Source organism: Brachycentrus maculatus, unplaced genomic scaffold (assembly GCF_059751285.1).
Source record: "Brachycentrus maculatus isolate JH-2025_06_01 unplaced genomic scaffold, ASM5975128v1 h1tg000098l, whole genome shotgun sequence".
NCBI lineage: Eukaryota > Metazoa > Arthropoda > Insecta > Trichoptera > Brachycentridae > Brachycentrus > Brachycentrus maculatus.
This window is the reverse complement of record NW_028280852.1, coordinates 294395-318192: the sequence shown is the minus strand read 5'-3', so window position 1 is coordinate 318192 and position 23798 is coordinate 294395. Positions and strand designations below refer to the sequence as shown.

The 23798-nt window shown below is 31.8% G+C and overlaps 2 non-coding genes across 2 annotated transcripts; both read left to right on the top strand.

The window, feature by feature from the left end:
- Positions 1–5473: 5473 nt before the first annotated feature.
- TRNAP-AGG (transfer RNA proline (anticodon AGG)) lies at positions 5474–5545 on the top strand. The gene has a single exon. It is a non-coding gene; the product is annotated as a tRNA-Pro (tRNA).
- An 18181-nt stretch (positions 5546–23726) lies between these two features.
- On the top strand, positions 23727–23798 carry TRNAP-AGG (transfer RNA proline (anticodon AGG)). The gene has a single exon. It is a non-coding gene; the product is annotated as a tRNA-Pro (tRNA).

Genomic DNA, 23798 nt, shown 5'->3' with positions numbered 1-23798 from the left:
TTATTGTTCTCTGTGAACAATGGCATAATACACTCTTTTTAAGTTGTCAATAAGATAAGTCTATAAATATATTAAATGTGTGGGGTTTCTATTCTCTTTCTTTTCCATTTAACCAAACTGAGCCACGGCAACCCGTGGCCGAGCGCATCTAGTAAATAGTATGTTTATACAATAGGTACTTGTAGGTACCTTTTTTATAAGGCAAAGAGTGATTGAAGGATGAGTGACTTGTATGATCATTATATACAAGGATACAGGAGTACCTAGTTCGTCATTAATTAACAGCATATCCCACACTACAAGTACCTATTTAAGTTTTAATAGTTTAACACTATAAACGCTGTATGTATTATGATATTAGTTTAGTTTATAGCAGGGGTCGGCAACCCCTTGGACTGAAAGAGCTAAACGTGAGTAGAAAAACGGTTACGAAAATTTTAGGGAGCCAAATTTACTATTTAAAATAATACGATTGAATTTATTAAATAATTGAAAAAAAACCTACAAGTGTTTTTAAGGTAACAGACTTTTAATCAGAGATACTTTTTGCGCAGATTCATACAACTTTCATAGATGCATAAATCAGTGCAGCAAAAGAAAACTAACTAACCATCACGCCGCTTCCCCGCAGGGGTAGGCAGAGAGAATAGAGCGCCACACCACTCTGTCCTTGCAAACATTCTTCGCCTCTTCCACGTTCATGCATCTCCTCATACATACCCGCCGATTGTTACGACTCCTAACCTGACCACTTTCAAGTATTTGGCATACCTGATCGTGCCATGTTTTTCTCGGTCTTTCTCTACTTCTTTTCCCACTAACATTCGCCTCATAAATTTGTTTTACCGTTCTTTCCTCACTCATTTGTTCTACATGTCCAAACCATCTCAACACACCTTTCTTAATTTTATCGATAATGCTTATCTCAGCTTTGCATTCCTTCCTTATTTCACTATTTGCACATCTATCATACATCGTTTTGTCACACATTCTTCTGAGAGATCGCATTTTGACTGCATTCAGTCTACTTTCATCCTTGCAGCAAAGCTTTTGATAACGCCTTTTTCTATTAAAAGAAACAGTGTTTTTAAGTATCTCTGCTACTCAAAAAATATACAAAGGCACATTTCAACATTCAATGATTTATGCAATTTATTAAACATTTTAAATTTCGTAGTCGTACAGGAGAAAGTGACTAACTAACAAAACGTAAAATATTCAGGAGGGCCATTTAAGTCACATTTGCTTGGCAAGAAAATAAACACCAATGCAGTTAGTCATTCTTAGCAAGCCAATATATTATACTTCCGAGTTTAAAATCGCTTTGGGATTTTTTCAGGGCAATATTAAGCTAGTAAGATATCAAATAGTCAATAATCACGTTTGTGTAAAAAATGCACTTGGTCACTTTCTCCTGTGTGACTACGATTTATTAAGTAAAGAAGACAGAATAAAATTAAAGTACATTATTTAAAAGTTCTAATTTCTTTTATGCACAGATTTCTTAAAAAAATGTTTATGTAAAAATGTCATTTTGAATTTGACAAAGAAAGAGCCACACAGATTGCTTAACGAGCCACAAGTTGTCGACCCCTGGCCTATAGGCATTTAGTTATGGGTTGATGTATACGTACCTCCAATCAATCAGGCAAAGTCGGTCGAATAAAACGGTATAGAAGTCGGTCTCTTTTTCTACCCAATCGGGACATGCCTAGCATTCCAATTATCATTATTATTCCCATAGTATTCTAGCTCTTTCCATTCTCAAATTGTCAATATTCTAATGATCATAGATCTGGGAATTTAGATGGATGTATTAATTTAAAAAATTGAATAGATTTTTGTCACGATGTTGGTTTATAGGCTAATAAATTAATATGAAAAATCACAAGAATATCGATAACATTCTTATGGAAATCTGTAGAGAATTTAGGGAGATATTAAGGTTTAAACTTTAGACATTTGAATAAAACGAAAAACGTGCGTTCGCATACGTCATCAAATTTCCGTCATCGAACGTTTTATGACGTCAGATGGTTTATTGTCTATGTTTTATAGAGCTGTAATAGTAGTAGTGTGGATTGTTTGTTTACCACTACTCTACCGTTTGTATTATACAAATATGTGGGGAGGGGGGGCTGATCACCTTTCTTTCATGTGTTAACGATGAAGATAACACTGCGTTTATATGATGCAGTGCCCTATGCACCATCGGGTGGCGGATAAGGGTTTGAATGAATGAAATGAATATATAAGTCACAAATACAATTTAAAAATTAATAAACTTTTCTGAAATTCATTAATTTTTTGACGCAATTATTTTTAGTCGCAATGTGTCGATTTTTCATCAGAGTTTGAGTTTGGGGTCCTTACATATTGTGTTTCTACATATATAAATTAAAGCTTTTACTTTATAGATCGCTTGTCTAACATGTTTTTAGATTCAGGATGTTGATTCCATAGTTAGAGAGTAATTTACGTACGGGTTTTGCAAATTATGATAATAATCATGCAATATATTAAAAATATTTGGCAAACTACCATTAAAATATCTTTCTATGCAATACATTATGCATGTGGCCGCTTTTAAAAATGCATAAATAACGCAACTAACATTATTATGATTGATGTGTTAATAGTCTTTCGATTTTAACACATGGCTTTTTGATTACGGTATTATTTATCGCTATATCGTATTTTCTCCATCTCTCTTCTGTCATTTTTTTTCTTCTCTGTAATTTATGATAACTAACCGTATCCAACATACATATAATATTATACGTTTTAACATCTCAATATAGATGAAGAAGAATAAAAAATCTGGGTATTTACAGGGCTTATGACATGTCATAGGTTTGTTAGAAGATCACTTTACACGCGTGTAACATTCACCATTCCACTCATCATTGACAACCACACTACACAAATTCTAGTGGTTTACCCCGGTTGGGATAAATTTTAGTAGTATCTCCTTCATCTTCTTCAAACCCTTTACCGCACCCAATGGTGCATAGGGCACTGCATCATATAAAAGCAGTGTTATCTTGATCATCAACACGTGAAGGAAAGGTGATCAGCCCTCCGCTGCAGGTACCAGTCTAGGGTAAAATTGAATAAATATAACAGTGAATAATCAGTTTTATTTATTTACCCCCCCCCCCTGAGAATCGAACCCGGGACCTCCAGTATGATAGCCGAGCGTGCTGACCATTACACTACGAAGGCGTACTATTTAGTAACTCAAGGGGAGAAAACCCAGATTTGTGAACAAGTATTTGGACACACTAAAAATGTTTGTCAATAAAAAAAATTGGTCAGTCATAACTGTAGCTGCATAAAAATGAAAATCATGTTTTCAGGCGTTTCCTAAAACAAATCAAGATTTTTTTATAGGAGAAAATACACACCGAAGTGCTAGATCACATTTTCTTGTTGTATTATACATACAATTTCTTTAAAATGGACCATCAAAGTATGATCTGGCCATCCGTATTAAATGCAGCTTGATTCATTTTAGTGCATTTTCTATGCACGATCAAGATGTTTGGGTATTTACTCTTCCTATACAAGGCTACCTTATATAGGCAAACAAACCTAAACTGGTATTATACGATTCAGGATTATAACGGATGATATTAAACATATCGCTCACTCCTTTCAACAACGTTATATATCAAAAATCGACAATTTTCAGTTGTGCATGTTTTCGGAATGCCCAGAAATTGTACTATATCCCTGCAAAAGCGGCATATATTTAACTTAATATTTACCCGCTACAGGGCTAAAAGTGTTATTTTTGCATTTTGAAGAAAATGTATTGTTTTATTATTTTTTTAATATACTAAATTTTTCAAATGGAGAAGAAACCTTCAGGTTCTACCTACATAAAAAGATTTCCTGTACAGTAAAAAGTTCAATAAGTGGTTTGATATTTATTTTTAATGCATTTTATTATATTCTTAAACGTTAAAAACGATCTCCTGAATAAACAAGTTTTTTGAAATGTGACGTTGTTGAAAGGAGTGAGCGATATGTTAAAACTCATATTGTAATTTCATTAATTGATTCGGCGGTCACTCTGTGGTAAAATCTATCCATTTTACAATTATGTTTTACTTGGTAAATACCACAAAGTCTACTGTGACACGTGTTTCGATGCATTCCGCATCATTTGATAAGGTGTTTGATAATGAGGCAGAATACATCGAAACACGTTCATAATCGATTGAAGAAATAGTGGTATTCACCAAGTAAAACATAAATTAAAAACTACGATTGTACCCTACTAGTTTCGGGAGAGTAGTCATCTTCTCACCCTTGTCCATACCAAATGGCGCATAGGGCACTGCATCGTATCTACGCAGTTTTATTTTGGTCGTTAATTGCATGAAGGCAAAGTGATCAGTCCTATTAATGAAAAGGTTGTACCCTGCAGAAGGAGTTTCATTTACGAATGTTTAATTTTAAAACTAAATTTTTTAATTATTTTTTTACATCTCAAGATAGATGAAGAAGAATATGGAAGTCTAGGCATTTACGGGGCTTACGACCGTCAAAGGCTGGTTTAAGTGATCACTTAACACACGTGTAACATTTACCAATTCTACCCATGATTGACAACCACACTACTCAAATTCTTGGAACTTCTAATTATATTAATTAAATTCGAAACAAACTGTGAATTGACTAGAATTTCACTGGAGACATCTTGATGATATGAGTGAAGCTTTTTATCAAGTAGAAACTGTTTCATTTGTACGTGAGGTCCGAATCCTGGATTTTATTCGCAGACGCTAGAGAAACGCTAGAAAATATAATTTTCATTTTCATTTTTAGCTTATAATTTGACCATTTGAATAATTTAAAAATAACTTCTAACTGTAGATAATCCAGATTTGTGAACAAGTATTTGGACTCTTAATTTTTGTATTGAATATCAACGTCTGGATTCTCGAGCAGCCGATCGCTTACTGAATTTTGTGTTTGCGAGTACCCCCTTAATATAAGTTGATCCAATATTATCATGTATCCACTGTTCAGTAAATTTCGTAGAGGATGCGCGCAACTGTGCGCCACTGGTTTGTCGGCGGGTCTTTTGATAGAATTTTATAAAGACATATCGATTTATACGTCCAATACTTCTTGGATATACTATTCAGCATCCATTGTTATCGGGATCTATTATATTTATAATGTAGGCTACATGCGGTAGCCATAAAGTATTTTTTTTCTTCATATTCATACATACATTGGTTTACACAAACAAACGGAACAAACTATGAGAAAAAATATCACAATCGCATGCCGAAACCTTATTTCTACGTGGATATTCAAAAAAAAATTTAAAACGCAGCGTATTATAAAAATAAGTAAAAGTATTATAAAAATATGTTTACCATAGAATTTTTTCACCTACTCCGATATATTTATGTTCGAGTATATTTGTAGCGTATTTTCGGCACCAAACGGCACTGGCTCGTTGGTCTAGGGGTATGATTTTCGCTTAGGGTGCGAGAGGTCCCGGGTTCAAATCCCGGACGAGCCCAATTTATTTTTATTTTATGTTTTAATTTTTGATACTACATTATTACAATTCTTGAAAGTATTATTTTTTTATAGCATGTTCTACCGAAAAAAAACGAGGTCTATTATGATACCTTGTGAAAAAATAACGCTTTTTGTAAATCATTAAATGTAATTACAACATCCAAAACACAGGAACACATCAAACACAGAAACAGATCAAACACAGAAACACATCAAACAAAAGCTAATACACAAAACAACTGGTCAAATTATAAGCGTCATGCAAATTAACTACCATGTTTTCAGGCATTTCCCAGTATGTAAAATAATTCGGTAACGATCTTGCATATATTTAAAAGAATCTCCGCTAAATAAAGCTTTCTCAAATCAACTTATAGATACTGCCGGGGACTCGAACATGAAGCGACTTATGAATCATATCATATATATGTATTGTATATATCCCTCACTCCTTTCAAGAACGTCATAAATCAAAAATCGCTAATTTTCGGTTGTGCATATTTTCGGAATGCCCAGAAAATGTACTTTATCCCAGCAAAAGAGGCATATTTTTAACTTAATATTTACCCGCTACAGGGCAGAAAATGTTGTTTTTGCATTTTGAAGAAAAGGAATTGTTAAATTATTTTTTAAAAAATACAAAATATTTTTCAAATGAAGAAAAAAACTTTCAGGTTTTACCTAAAAAGATCTGTTGCACAGTAAAAAGTTCGAAAAATGGCTTGATATTTATTTTTAATATATTGTGTTATATTTTAAAACTTTAAAAACGTTCTCCCGAAAAATCAAGCTTTTTGATTTTTGACGTTCTTGAAAGGAGTGAGCGATATGAGTTCCGAAAAATTTAGTAGGTACTGTTGTTATCAATCATGGGTAGAATCGTGAATTTCGCACTGTATAAAGTGATCCCTTAACCAGATAATGACAGATCGTAAGCCCTGTAAGTAGCCAAACCTTCCATATTCTTCTTTATTTATGTTGAGATGTGAAAACGTAAATTTAAATAACACACTTATTTATTTTTCTACAAAAATGTTAATAAAATTAGTATAAAACCACTCACCGTTTTCTTATTTTGAAGGCATTTTTTAAAACTTCTTTTAACAACGTTATTTTTAATTTGAGGATGGATTTTTGTGGGATATTAGAGGATCTTGAGAATGTTACAAATTTAGACTCAATGAATTGAGGGAAAATGTTATTTTTAATACATTTTTGATAAAAGTATATGTTTAGGGAAGTGATTCTATATTTTTTTTGTTAGTTTTTTTATAATGATTTGCTTTTAAGGCCGTACTCGCCATTATAATATTCTCAATATTATTAATATTTAAAGCATTTACTTTGTGGTTAGTCATTTTTACTTATTTATTTTTCTACAAAAATGTTAATAAAATGAGTATATAACCGAATCGGTGAGTGGTTATATACTAATTTTATTAACATTTTTGTAGAAAAATAAATAAGTAAAAATGACTAACCACAAAGTAAATGCTTTAAATATTAATAATATTGAGAATATTAAATAACACAGTTTCTAATGCACTGAGCATTATTAGGTGAAACAGAGAATAAAAAAGTTCAGTAAAAAAGTATATACCGTAAACCCCCCTATATCGTACCATACACTCGTATAACGTTTTAACTTTTAACATTTTCAGCAGTTTTATCTTATAATGGTGGTCCCCCGTACAACGCAGTGGGTCCCTGTATTCGTACAAGTCATTCCAGTTGGCTAAATTGAAAAATTACAATTTAATTTTAACAAACGTTACCCCGATAACGCGGATCCTATGTCAACGTTATAGGGAGGTTTACTGTATAATTTTATTCTGGGAGCGAATAATAACATAATCGGTGACGGGGGAACCCATACTTATTTTTTAGGTTGTCTTATAAAAAATGTCGGCACAATTTATTTGATACTATTGCATATTATCTCGAATCTAGAACAATACCGAAACACTTATTACAATAGCGTTTTGTATCGGCTTTCAGATATAATAACCATCATTATATCAATCTGTATTTTGATTTACTATTTTTATTATTGACATTTTACCCGCACGAAATTAGTGCGTAAAAATTGCGTGTAATTTGCTGTGAATAAATCATTTTATAATAAGCCCTCGTACTTGCGTTTTTTAACTTAATTTCTTAATGAAAAGTACCGTTTGAAAAATGATAATATATCACCCAGAGGAATATGATAAAACCCACCAGTGGCGAGCATATTTTTATGAATATTATTATGACCTATTATTTTGTCCGCCTCCGTAGTGTAATGGTTAGCACGCTCGGCTACCGTTCTGGAGGTCCCGGGTTCGATTCCCAGGGGCGTCAAATAAATATAAGTGATTTTTTCACTGTAATATTTATTCAATGTTACCCTGGACTGGTACCTGAAGCGGAGGGCTGATCGCCTTTCTTTCATGTGTAAACGATCAAGATAACACTGCGTTTCTATGAAGCAGTGCCCTATGCACCATTGGGGTGCGGATAAGGGTTTTATTATTATTATTATTATTATTATTATTTAGTTTTATCAAAAATGGCAGTGATAAAAATTATGCGTTAACTCTCAATATGTTGGTATTCGTATGTCCTAATTTTAGATTTTCCTTCACTGAGGAGTAATTTTTATCAAGATTTCTTCGTTAATATCTCAACATAGATGAAGAAGAATATTGTACACTAAAAATTTCGTTCAATTCACTATCACTAGAAATTCTAGAATCACTAGAATTTCAGTAAAGACATCTATAGGTGAAATGAAAGAAGCTTTTTATTGAGCAGAAGCTGTTCATTTATACGAAAGGCCCAAATCCTGGATTATAATCACATACGTGAGAAACGCTATAAAATAGCATTTTCATTTTCTTATTGTAGCTTATAATTTGACCGGTTAATTTATTTATAATTTATATACAATTTTGTTTGTTCGCTTGACTTTATCGTTTAAAAAAAGATACATATAAGTACTTATGTTTTATCAATCGATAAATCGTTTTAAAAATATATTTTATTCACTTACACAGTTTTTCATATTTTTAGACTAAACAGACGTATGCATGAGTTATAGTTTTTACCACCTCCGTAGCGTAATGGTCAGCGTGTTCGGCTACAGTAGTGGAGGTCCCGGGTTCGATTCCCAGGGGGTGTCAAATAAATACAATGTCAAATAAAAGTGATTTTTTCACTCTAATATTTATTCAATATTACCCTGGACTGGTACCTTGAGCGGAGGGCTGATCATCTTTCCTTCATGTGTTAATGATAAAGATAACATTGCGTTTGTATGATGCAGTGCCCTATGCACCATCGGGTGTAGATAAAGATTTATATAGTAGGATACTTTTCAACGTATCAAACCCAGTTATCTCACATTTTAATTTGACATTTTATCATCTAGAGCAGAATCAACTAGAGATATCGAGATCGTCTTCGCAGATAGCCGGCCTCCCAAACGGCTGCAAACTTCGAGATGACCCTGTAGGTACCGAGATGCGTAAATCACGACCGGTGTAAGCCGCAAGGATGCCGCGAGATCGCGTGATACACAAGAGAGGAAGAGATCTGATCTGGTCCGATAACGCACATTCGAGAGATGTGGCGGCCGATAGAGAGAAATCGCAAGATATTCGGACCATTAGATAAGGCGGTACATTCCGCGGTAATGGAAGGCAGAAATGTCATGTGCGTAGGTACAGGGTGATGGGACTGACTCTTGCACAATTCAGAAACGCATGTCCGATATGACATATAGGTAAAAAGTAAAACGAAGAAAAATAATATGTTTTTTGACATCTTAACATAGGTGAAAAATAATAAAGAAGTCTGGGTCTGACCTGTCATAGGCTGGTCAGACTTTACATAGGTGTAACAATCACCATTCTACTCATGACTGACAACCACACTATTTTTTTTGGTAGTCATATACATATATCGCTCACTCCTTTCAAGAACGTCATAAATCAAAAAACTTGATTTTTCAGTAGAGCGTTTTTAAAGTTTAAATATATAACACAATGTATTAAAAATAAATGTCAAGCCACTAAATGAATTTTTTACTGTGCAACACATCTTTTTAGGTAAAACCTGAAGGTTTTTTCTGCATTTGAAAAATATTTAATATATTTAAAAAAATAATGAAACAATACATTTTCTTCAAAATAAAAAAAACAACACTTTCTGCCCTGTAGCGGGTAAATATTATGTTAAAAATATGCTTCTTTTGCTGGGATATAGTACATTTTCTGGGCATTCTGAAATCATCCACAACTGAAAATGGTCAATTTTTGATTTATGACGTTCTTGAAAGGAGTGAGCGATATGTGATATACATATATGTATATGATTAATTATATACATCATTAATTGAGATTAACAAAGTTGAAGAATACTATGTAAAGCTGGGCATTTAAAGGGCTAACGATCTGTCTATGCTGGTTAAGTGATCACTTTACACACGTGTTACATTCACCATTCTACCCATGTTTGACACCCATACTACTTTTTTCATATATAAGTCATATATAAGTAGGGGAGAGTGCCCACGAGTGGGACAGAGGATGAATGGGACAATCGTCCTCCAGCCCAAACTATTATTACAAAAAAAAAAAAAAAAATTACCCAACATTAACGCTACGATATTAGACAGATTAATCCTCAAACCTTAGTTCTCGACTGACAGTAAAGCGAGTAAGACGTGTTACAATTTTTTTGCGTCAAAAAGTAAATTATATATTGCAATTTGATTTTGTTTGTACATATAGGTTATGATAAGTGCTGCAATTGATAAATACGATTATTTAAGTTGGTTCTCTCAGGATATTATAAAGTATGTTTCATCAAATTTACTTTAGAATAAATGTATCGATTTATCTATTTTTCTAAAAATCACGCATTTTCTTGAATGGGACGCGCGCAGTGATTATGAATGGGACGGTCCCACTCAAGGGAAAATTGCCCCATTCATGGCGAATACTTTTAATTTATATTAAAAATCGTTTGTACTCGTTTGTATTACACGCATTGTAAACATTATATTGTTTTTAGGTTATAATGCCAAAAACACGGCATCGTTCACCAACCATCAATCACCAACGTTCTAATTGAAGCTGCTGTAGAAGAGGTTTTAAATAAAAGCAAAATATTAGGTCGGTTGCAAAGACATATGCAATAGGAAAATCTTCTCTTTATAGACATGTCAAACAAGTAAAGGCTGATAGGAAATAAAAGAGCCTATCAGCGGAAGCTAAACTGGCAGTGCATAACGGAGTCCTGGTTCTAACTCTAATGTATGGAAGTGAAACATAGAGTTGGCAAAATAAGGATGAAAGTAGACTGAATGCAGTCGAAATGCGATCTCTCAGAAGAATGTGCGACAAAACGATGTATGATTGATGTTCGAATAGTGAAAAAAGGAAGGAATGCAAAGCTGAGATAAGCATAATCGATAAAATTAAGAAAAATGTGTTGAGATGGTTTGGACACGTAGAACGAATGAGTGAGGATAAAACGGTTAAACAAATTTACTAGGTGAATGTTATTGGAAAAAGGAGCAGAGAAAGACTGAGAAAAACATGGCACGATCAGGTAAGCCAAATAGTTGCATGTGGTCAGGTTGGAGTCGTAACAATCGGCGGGTATGAGTGAGGAGATGCATGAACGTGGAAGAGGCGAAAAGAATGTTTGCAAAGACAGAGTGGTGTGGCGTTATATTCTTTCTACCTATCCCTGCGGGGAAGCGGCGTGATAGTAAGTTAGTTTTTTTAGTTAGTTAGTTCAGTCTGAAGCGAGAAGAAATACTTTCCACGTATTTAAATTCAGCTGGAAGAATATGTTCTACAGTACAGAAATAAATCAGTAAGGGGAAATCAAGTATAATATCTGACACTTCAGAAAAGGACAAGTTTTTGAAAATACAATTATTGAAGAATGGAAAATGAAAACCTATAGATAGATCATAAAATAAGCCTCACGCTAAAAGAGTTTAAAAAAAAACTCAGTTTTCAACAAAATATTTCAATGAGTGATGACAGAGATCAGTTCAGATAAATCAGTTGAAATATAAGGTGTATCACTGACAAAAACAAAAGAAAAGGAGGATAATAAGTGTCACATATGTGAAGGAGAATATCAATATAGTTTTATGCAATGGCTTAAATGTAAATTTTGTGGCCCGTGAAAAAAAAAAATTGCCAAAAATGTTGCAAAAATGTTAAATAAAATTTCTTTTACATGTGTCTACGTATTATACTAAAGTGTCTACAGATGATTTTTGTTTTAAAATAGAATTATTCCATCAATCTAGCATTTTAATTAATGTCCTATTCATGGTATACTGGTGTCCCTCTCATGGGAGGGTGTTTATGAATGGGACATTTTAGGACATGATTTGAAATCGATTTTTCAGGCAGTTAGGTTAATTTTTTTAGAAAACAAAGTATGGCATATTTGTAGCTAAAAGATTGAATAAAGAGAAACCACGTTTACTTTTTGTGATTTATTTTACAGAGAAGAACTAGAGAGGCAAAATCAAAAACGTCCCATCCATGGGCACTCTCCCCTATATGTGATAAATTTAGATTACAACAATTGAAAAAGAATATGGAAGTCTGGGTATTTAAAGAGCTTACGACCTGTCAAAGGTTGGTTAAGTAATCATTTAACACACAGCTGTATCATTCACCATTCTACCCATGGTTGACAACCACACTACTATTTTTTTCGGAAGTTATACTCGTATATATGTAATTAATTTAGACTAGTCGTGAGCGACGTTCCATGATTGAGTTAACAACAGCCATCTATGATTGAATTTTGAAAGCGTTTATTTAGCAAAGACCCATTTATTTGTATGCAAAAACCGAACCTGTATATTTTACAAACTGGGAAAAGCCGATGACAGGTCACATATAAATATCTAACGGTTTAATTTTTCCGTCCCATACATTGGCTCTGCTTAATATCTTTAAAATATATGTACATATTTAATACGGAATTCAGTCTATATTAGATTTCCTTTCTTTATAACAACAATTCTAACAGAATTTTAAATATTTATTTTGTGGACAGATATAAAAAAAATAAGACATTAAAATAGTAAAAAATAAATGAAATGAGTTATGTACATGTTAATACAAGAAAAAAACTAATATTATATTAATTATAATAAAAATAAATCACATCATTCATAAACATAAACAATAAATAAAACGTGTAAGTCCCTCTCCAAGCACAAAAGCTAAGTCTCTTTATTGGAAGTGCGTTAAGAAGGCATTTTAAGATTGTGCAAGCAGAAATGTCTAGAAAATTAATTAAAATTATTAAAAAAAACTTTTGTTACCAAGCTATACTTATATTTAAAAATATATATATATATATATATATATATATATATATATATATATATATATATATATATATATATATATATATATATATATATATATATATATAAACATTATACAATACATCTTTCCTCTCAACAACGGATATAATGGTGTCGATTAATGGAGACAGAAGGGAATTAATAACACGTCCGTTATTTATTATTCCGAATATTCCTATATTCGCTTATCTCGGCTATGATAAATGCGTAGTCAACTTTTCGAACCAATTACCTTCAGTTTTGACGTTTGATATCGCTTGAAAAATCACTTTTTAAATCGCTTTTGGCAGCCCATTGCAAAGTATATCGGCTGTAGATATCTCCGCACATAACGATACAACGCATGTGCGTTGTTTTATTGTGCTAGAAAGTTGTTTATTACGGTTTTATTTATCATTTAAAAAGAAATAAATTGTCGCAATAGCGCAAGATCAAAATCAGAGAACATCAATGCGTAACATAGTAGTAGCCGTAATAGATAAAAACATTTGTATTTTTAATTTTAGCTTTACTTGAATAATTACTAGTTCATGAAGCAATTTCTTCCAATCAACAAAAAACAGACTAGTGATATTGGTCAAATCGTTTGATACCTTATATAGCTGTTTGCAATTAAAGGGTAGATAATAATAATAATAAATGGAGAAGAATAATGTTTATAAATAATATAACGAATAAAGTAACTAAATATTTACCAAAAAATATAAGACCGGCATTTTATACTAATAATAATATTGGGAAAATCCTTTTAAATAATAAAGATAAAAATAATATCCTAGACAATTCTGGTATATTCCAATTAACTTGTGATTCATGTCCTTCTAAATATATTGGTAGAACGTCGCGTAATTTAAATACCAGAATAAAAGAACACATACGATGTCTAAACAATAATAACTTCTCCGAATTTGCCAATCACCTCATAGAATCAAATCACGTCTTCAAAAAAGACACGGGAGTAAAAATATTAAACACTAATAATAAAGGGTTAAAACTAAATAATATGGAGATTTTTTTATTTTAGGAAAGCACTTAAAAATAATATTCCTCTAATTAACAACCAAATAAATTTTACATTTAGTCCATTGTTTGATTCGACATCGGTTATACACGATTCGTCAATATCCTATTCGAACCCCCCCACTCCTTTCATCCTACAAGTATATAAGTAGATTCGATTCCTAGTCTAATTTTAATGTACGTTTAACCTCGGCTCGTAACGCATGTCAGTATTGAAAACTATAGTGCATGTTGGTCTTCGGGTCGACCAAAAATCGCATGTGTTAGACATTTTGTGTGGTTTTGAGTGTGTAAATGGTGCTATGGTGGTGAAGGGTAGTATTGTTTGCATACTGTGTTAGTGATTGTCCTGACGAAGAGACGGGTACGTCTCGAAACTGGTAGACGTAAAAATCTCGGTGAGTGGTTATATACTAATTTTATTAACATTTTTGTAAAAAAAAAAATAAGTAAAAATGACTAACCACAATGTAAATGCTTTAAATATTAATAATATTGAGAAAAGAATATTAATATATTTATGTATAAATTTTAAATCAAACACAGATTTTTTGAGTCTACTAAGTTGTATTTTATTAACAAAAACACATAAAAAATTATATTGTGACAATTGTTTCGCCTTGTTAGGGCATTATAAAACGAATGTGAAGATCAAATGGACTACGGTCCTTATGTAGTAAAATATAACTTAGTAGACTCAAAAAATCTGTGTTTGAATTAAAATTTATACATAAATTAAAATGGAGTTCTACAAATTAAACGCCAAATCAATAAATAATATCAATATACATGTATTTTAAATGTATATATATATATATATATTTTTTTTTTTTTAAAGTTTTAATAAATAAATACCTTTATTTCTTAAAATCTATTGTGACACGTGTTTCGATGCATTCCGCATCATTTTCAAACACCGTATGATGACACAAATATACACGTGATTCTCCGCATGAGTAGGTAGAGAGAATAGGACGCCACGCTAATCTGTCTTTGAAAATAATCTCCACCTCTTCCATATTCATGCATCTCCTCATGCACATTTGCCGATTATTCCGACTCCTGACCTGACCACTTTCAAATATTTGAAATAATTAATCATACCAAGTTTTCCTCGGTTTTTCTCTGCTTGTATTACCAACCACATTCGCCTCATGAATTTGTTTTACTGTTATTCTTTCTTCACTCATTCGATTCATATGCCAAAAACCATCTCAACAAACTTTTCATAATTTTATCGATGATGCTTATCTCAGTCTTGCATTCAGCCCCCCATAATAGCACTTCTTATGTTTATTTATATAAACACGACTAGTTTCGAGAACTACAAATGTTCTCATTAATATCGCTCACTCCTTTCAAGAACGTCATAAATCAAAAAACTTGATTTTTCAGGAGAACGTTTTTAAAGTTTAAAAATATAACACAATGTATTAAAAATAAATATCAAGCCACTTATTGAACTTTTTACTGTGTAACAGATCTTTTTAGGTAAAACCTGACGGTTTTTTCTCCATTTGAAAAATAACTAGTTTATTAAAAAAAAAAACAATACCTTTTCTTCAAAATGCAGAAACAACACTTTCTGCCCTGTAGCGGGTAAAGATTTAGTTAAAAATATGCCGCTTTTGCTGGGATATAGTACATTTTCTGGGCATTCCCAAGTCATGCACAACTGAAAATTGACGATTTTTGATTTATGGCGTTCTTGAAAGGAGTGAGCGAAATGTTCTCATTAATATGTGAAAATACAAACGATGTTTACTCATTAATAAACTTTAAAACAAGGTTTTAGACATGTATGTATTTTAGCGAATTTTTTAAACATGTATTTTAGTGAACTATGTTTAAACTTAAAATTGTAAAAATAACTCCTAAGTGAAGAAAGCAAGTGAACAAAGATTTAAACACACCCAAAATGTTATGAAAATAATTTACATACTTTTGGATATAAAATATAGGGAAAACATTCAACTTCTTCTAACCCTTATCCGCATCCAATGGTGCATAGGGCACTGCATCGTGTTAACAAAGTGTTATCTTGTTCGTTACTTACATGAAGGCAATGTGATTACACCTGCGCTTCAAGGACCAGTCCAGAGTAACATTAAATAAATATTAGAGTGAGTAGTATTTACGTAACATAAAATGTTTTTTTTCAGGTTTGTATTTCAAAAAGATTTTCACATCAATTCCATCATCGATGACGTTTATAACATTGCCTGGAGACTATTCAGTATGTATTACAGAGTTAAAAGATATTGATTAATGTACAATATTATCAAATTTGGTCCGGGTATTATTAACATAAGCGGGTATTACACGAAATTGGTTATTAATCACTTTGCCCATAAAAAAATATTTTTAAGCGTTATAATACCCTAAGTGGTCTGAGCATTTTGTCCATGCGAGTAGGCATTCATAATTATTATGTAAACAAAACTGAAATTGAAACAAATGGTTATTATGAAAATTATAATTAGTGTGGGTGAACTTAAATTAATAAATTCATAATACAATGCCTTATTTTATTATTCATTATATTTGAATAATGCAACATTAATGTTTTTTCTATATCCTATCAGACTATTTGGGCATAATTAGATGTTTCGTGATTAAGACATCTCGGGTTATAACGGAGATATATTTTAAGAGGGCAGTCTACAAAAAAAATATTCGCCTTTTCGTTTAAAGAAAAGGTAAATATTCGTGTTTTTACTATTTACAAAAATAATTTAATTTCATACTAATTCTGTAAGCCTAAGCGACTCATTATTAGAAGTAGGTATCAAATTGTGGTATGGTGAGTTCGAACTGAAAAATTCTGACCCAAGTGTCCGCGATACTAACCACGGGATCACAACACACTTGAATACGTTAGTCAATCATTTTTATTAAAATATAACTAGAAAAAAAATGTTTTAACCTGTTTATATTTAACTTAAGCCAAAGTTACTAAAAAACATATATTAAAATCATTGTCCGGGCATTAATATATATTTTTTACCGCAAAGGCAAGCCAGCACCGGTAATATTTTGGACTGTGATCAACAGCATAGTTATTCAGTATTGTGAAACATGAATTAGAATCCTAAAATACGAAAATTTTAAAAAGTGGCACTCAAAAAACTGATCTTAAGCGTAGATGTTCGGGAAATTCATGTAGAAATATCTGGAAAACTATGGCACTTTTACGGAGGTCATATTTTAATTTTTTAGTTAGTCATAACCTGGCCTAACACCCTTTAAAAGGAATACGTTGGATTATGGGACAATGCATAAACATATCAACATAGATGAAGAAGAATATTAAAGTCTGGGTATTTACAGAGTTTATGACCTATAATAAGTTGGTTAAGTGATCACCTAACATACGTGTAACATTCAACATTCTGCCCATAATTGACAAAGACCTACTCACATTTTTGGATCTTCTATATACATTGATCAATTTCATGACACAGTACATGAGTTCACAAGAGCCATCTTTGTTGGATTGAGAAAGCTTTTAGTTAGCAGAGACCCTTTTATTTGGGTGTGTGAAAGATCAAGATGGGTTACGCTGCTCTTCTATTTCAATTAAATGATAACTTATCAATTGTAAATAATAAAAAGTTGATTTTAACCTAATTTAATAAACTATGACTTTACCCTTAAGATTATGTTTTAATTTCAATATTTATATTTTTGATATATGAGCTATCGACATGCATTACAGTAATATTTCTGGTCAATTCATTCTGAAGGTAGGTAGTTCCTCGAGAAATATGTACATAACGAAATGAAGATATTGAAATAACTGAGATTAAACCAATGGTACTCAAATTATAGATGTTTCTTTCATATTCACGAAATATATTTTTTAGAAGCTCTCAAAAAGTACACAAGCAAAATATTGAAGCATTAAATATTGCGTTAGTCGCTGTAACGTTTAACAGACGGCACTGCCATTGCGGTGGAATAAAGTGTTAGAAAGTGTTTTTGTCTATCACTTATATAATATGTAACAAACGTGATCGAATGCAACGTTGTGTCAAAATTTCAAATCAATCGGAGAATAAATTTAGGAGATTTAAGATTTCGAACAGACGAACATTAACATTTAAATTAAATGAAAATTTCGGATTTTTTTTTTATTATTTCAAAAAAAAATTTTAATAGATGGATAATGTTTTATCAATGTATTTATTTTGATTACTCACAAACGAGTGGACACATTAAAAAAGTATTACGAGTACATATATAGTATTTTCCTTATAATCAATTAAGGCCCAGTATTCGTTAGGTCGCTTCACCGAAGAGTTCATATGTGTATTCACGCCTGATTTTTTTTAAAGAAAGTGTTTTTTAGAATGTATAAACAAAATAAACTCCTTACCTTTCAATAACTCTTTTTTTTTACAAAACCTAATTATGTCGAAGAAAAACTTATTTGTTCAATACGAAAATAGTGTTTTAAGAAAAAAATTAATTGCGTAAAATGTTACCTGCATTTGATTAAAGAAAACACTTGTTTTTTACCACTTGAGTTTTATTGTAGACCACATGTTTCAGAAGTTAAATTTCCATCATTCAGGTCTGTATAATAACTATAGTTATTATACAGACATGAATGATGGAAGTTTAACTTCTGAAACATGTAGTCTATAATAAAACTCAAGTGGTAAAAAACAAATGTTTTCTTTAATCATTGTAACATGTCTTACCACAAAGTTAATGCCGAAACAATAAATAAAATTACCTGGATTTAGTGAAAGTTAAGTTGCGATTTTTCGTATGTTGGGCCTTAATGAAGATATCTTTTTAAAAGATTGAGAACCATTTTAAAACTTAAAAATCAGATACTTAAAAAGTAAAGGCACTTCCATATTATCGTAAATCAATTAAAACACGATTATACTGAGTTTGTAAGGTGGATATGATAGAACAAAATTGAACTACGAACAAATTGTTTTCAAAGCGTAATATTTAAAATGTGAAACAATAATCATATATCTTGTGATTAATCATCAGAAGAAGCTGTAATATCAAATGATAATGGATTATTGTTATGTTTATCGATTTTAGATGTCATCATCTCTGTTACACATGATTGTAATAATCTTATTGATCATTAAAGGGGTCACAGCTACTAGTACATTTGACACATGTATTTCTGACTTCTTCTCCGGGTTTCCTTGAAGAGCGATTCCAGTGTTCATTCCAGTATCGTCCCCACCTCAAGATAACTTCCGCCTTAGGGCGTTTGTCCACTACACGGAATTAAAAGGAATTTTACCGACCGGCACGTCAGTTAGCGTTTTTAAAACGATGCATCGCGATGATTGGCTTGTGCTTTTGTCAATTTTTCTTCGGATCGGAGCTCTTGATCGGTGCGTGAAATTGTTGCGGGTAAATTCGATCATGCTAAACTGTCATAGTCGCTTTCATTTTTCTAAACCGGACGGTAAAAATCCGGGTAGTGGACAAGCGACCTTAGAGCGCTTGTGCACTACACGAAATTGTATTATTAGTATTGAGAACATTTAGTCGCGACTTAACGAATACTAGGCCTTAAGTACACAGATATATGATTTAATTTATTGATTCTGCAGTCACTTTGTGGTAAAATCAATCCATTTTTCACTTAAGTTATGCTTAGTGAATACCACTTTATGTTGTATTTACAAAATAACTCTTAAATTAAAAATAGATACATATGATCACTTCTACACATATAGAGCGTCTTATAATCTATTAAAGGCAATGCATTTTATTTCAAATGCCTGGGGTTAATACCTGTCACGATAATAAAATGCACTTACTGGTTAGCAAGTATAATTAAATGCACCACATTTCTTACAACTGAAGGTGTAATATGAGAAAAGCAAATGGTATGAGGGTGAGGACAGGGCTGGTACAAATTTTAAACAGCCGATACGATTAAAATCAATCCTAACCGGATAATTAAGGCTGGGGGAAATGATTTAAATATTATTCACAACAATAATTAAAGAAAACACTTCATTTTTTACCACTTAAGTTTTATTATAGACTACATGTTTCAGAAGCTAAACTTCCATCATTCAGGTCTGTATAATAACTAAAATATAAAATATAAAATTGTTCTATAAATAAGGAGAGGGGAAAGTAAGGGGAAGGGGTTAACATGTAGTCTATAATAAAACTCAAGTGGTAAAAAACGAAGTGTTTTCTTTAATTATTGTAACATGTCTTACCACAAAGTTAATGCCGAAACAATAAATAAAATATTATTCACAACATTTTAAGTGTGTATAAATACTTGTTCACAAATTGAAGTTTCTTAACTTAGGGGTAATTCTTCCATTTTTTCATCTGATTTCTAATTTCTCTAATTTCACAACGCTTGTGGGTATAAAATATGTTAGAAGCTTTCAAAAAGCACGCTGGCGCCACGAACAATGTTTATTATTATGTTTCTTGATGATACATTAACAGATAGCGGTGCCATTGCGGAAAAAAGTTTAAAAAAAAAAACACGCCTTTACCTCCCATAGGTATACTTATAGGTATTTTGTTTGTATTAGATGAGGCTTGCATTTATTATTTACCTTGCTTATTATGTACAAGGTTTACAGATCATTAAGTGGATTTTTGTTGATTCTACCTAAAAACATTTAATTTCTGTGTTGGGAACAGGAAGTAGGTAAATACGTATTCGAATGCAATGTTGTTGATTAATTTAAGATTTTGAGCATATGAACATTTTTTATTATATGTACATATGTAACATTTTTTATTATACGTATGTAATAATGGTTAAGCTTAAAGAAATAAAAGCAGGGGTGGCCTGCCAATTTTCTAAGAAAGGGCTCGCGGGTGCAGAGCGAAGGGGGTGGTGGGAGGGAGAGGGTATGATTTTGTTTCAACCATCCAAAAAACATAATAATTAAAAATAAGGAAAAAGTCTTAATATGAACATCAAAATGACTTTTATAGAAGATAACTGATTTAATCAGAGAATATTGATTTCTCTCAATTTATCAAGGGGCCCGCTGGCCCAAGTCAAATTTAACAAGGGGCTCGCGCGAGCTCTGCCGAGCCCCCTGCAGCCCACCTGAATAAAAGTGATAAGATGGTTTAAAAATTCAATGTTTGAATTGTTCCGAAATTTGCGAATGTGATTAGTGTAGCTTTCGAAAATATGTGATTTGTGATAAGTTTATAAAAGAATTTTACGAGTAGTCTTTTAAAATATCACAATCGGTATGATAATATTTTCACAACCGGAGTGGGGAAATTATTATACATATTACAATTACCAAATTTTTTTTTTCAATAACCTGTATTCGCATTCCGGTTGAATTTCAGCCCTGTGTAATGTTACTATACTTCAAAATTTTATTTTTAGATGCCTTGTGTTGAGATCCATCTGTTAACACACAGTACGTCAAAACATCATGCATTTATCATTATTATTTGTAAGAATATATTCGTAATGTTCACTTAAATATATATGAGGATAATTCTTATATTCTTATTGTAGGCAACATTTATAACTAACTAACCATCACGCCACTCTCTGCAACGGTAGGCAGAGAGAAAAGAACGCCACACCAATCCGTCCTTCCAAACAATCTTCGCCTCCTGCACATTCATGCATTTCCTCATACGTACCCGACGATCATTCCGACTTGACAGTCAATTCATCAAATAAAAAAAATAAAAAAAATACTTGTATTTGTATTAGTAATAGATGCAGTGCCTAATGTAACATTCAAATCCAAAAAAGGCTCAAAGAATAGGAAGAAAAACTATTATCATATGTTTTTCATAATTTTTAATACATGAAAGATGGAGCCCCCATTTACACCATGTTAATGGGAGAAAAAAAAATTCTAAGAAAAAACGTGATTTTCAAAACAATAGTTATTACCATGAAGCGCTATTTCATTATGTTTAATTACACAGATTTTATAATTTATTTTTGAATCAATAACATCGTCATTGACTCATTTATAATTAAATATAACTTTGTTTTAAAATCACTTTAAATATTTTATCATAACTAAATTATAATGTCTACCGGTTTCGAAGCTAACCGCTTCTTTATCAAGACTGATAAATACTTAATCAGTCTTTAAAAAAATGTGGGTAGCTTCGAAACCGGTAGACGTTATAATTAAGTTATAATGAAATATTTAACGTGATTTTTAAACAAAGTCATATTTGATTATACATGGATTTTAATGAAATGAAATTAAAAAAGAAGTCTTATGCGGTTCGTGTGAGGTCCTCCACAATCAAATCTTTAAAACAAAAAAAAATAATAATGACTCCTCTTAAAATAGCATTGTATTATGTATATGATTCCAAGGTATCCGTTATATTCTTATTACGTGGGGTTAGATATAGCCAGGGTATAAATTAATTAGATTCTTCGATTGAGATGAAAAAATTAAATAAAACACTACTGTTAAAGGGCATATAATATAAAAGGGAATTTTAACCATTAGATTTTTGTTGCTGTTTTCATTAAAATTAGTTTATTATATAAAAATATATGTAATGTGTTTATTGTAACTGCAGACAGTTGGTAGAATTCCATATTGAATTGTTGGGTAATATATCCAAAATAAAACACGGTTTTTGTTGGATCGAATTCTACATTTATTTTTGTATATTTTAATACGTGACGCGTTTCGTCTTCTTAGGACATTATCAAACACGAGGAGTGTTCCAACAAAATCCAACAAAAACCGTGTTTTATTTAGGATATATTACCCAACAATATGTAATGTGTTCATTGTTATATATATTTAAACTGACCATTTATTTTTGTCCTCAAAACGGGACATCTACCAATGTTTACGTAAAAGTGTGTATATTCAAGAAAACACGTATTTTTAATATTTTTTATGTATTAATAAAAAGAAAAAGAGGGTTGATAAAGAAAATAAGAGAAATCATAATATAAATATGATTCCGTATGAAATATCAGCCCCGTAAATGCCCAGACTTCCATATTCTTCTTCATCTTTGATGAGATGTCAAAAAATAATATTAATAATAACTCCTACAATTGGAGATAATCCAGATTTGTGATCAAGTATTTGGACACATTCGAAAATGTTGAAGGTATCAAATTGTGGTAGAGTGGGTTCGAACCCGGAAACTCTGACTCAAGAGTCCGCGACACTAACCACGGGACCACAACCCGTCACTGAAATAAACAGTATTATTATTGTCACAATTTATTTGCTTATGCCAAAAATATTTAAACGTATATAATGTTATATGAAAAGTTAAAACGATCGTGAGATAAATTTGAAAAATAGTTTTGAAATTATTTTAAAAGATTTTGTTGAGTATAAAAGTTTTTATCAAAACGAAATCACGAAACCATCAAATGTAAATAAATAAGATGTATTCATGTGGGTACATACCTATTTTATCGGTAACTTTAGAAACATGTATTTCCTATTTAGAATTCCAATACATTACGACATGTGACACGCTGCTCAGCTACCATTGACCATTTTTATCGCAGCCGAAGCACGATTTTTGACACATCGTATCAACCACGCTTGTCAGTTTTCTATTCACTTACTATTTATCAACTCAACAAAACTGGTTCGGAAAAATAACACAATTTGATCAATGCAAGATAGCACTAATCGTCACTACGCAACAAAAAAATAAAGCGGTTTCGTAAAGATAAAGAAATATTTTATCAACTTTCACATTCTGCCGCTAGATGTCTAAAACCAAATATACGCTTATTTTGACTGCATGCTGAACCGGCTCGTTGGTCTAGGGGTATGATTTTCGCTTAGGGTGCGAGAGGTCCCGGGTTCAAATCCCGGACGAGCCC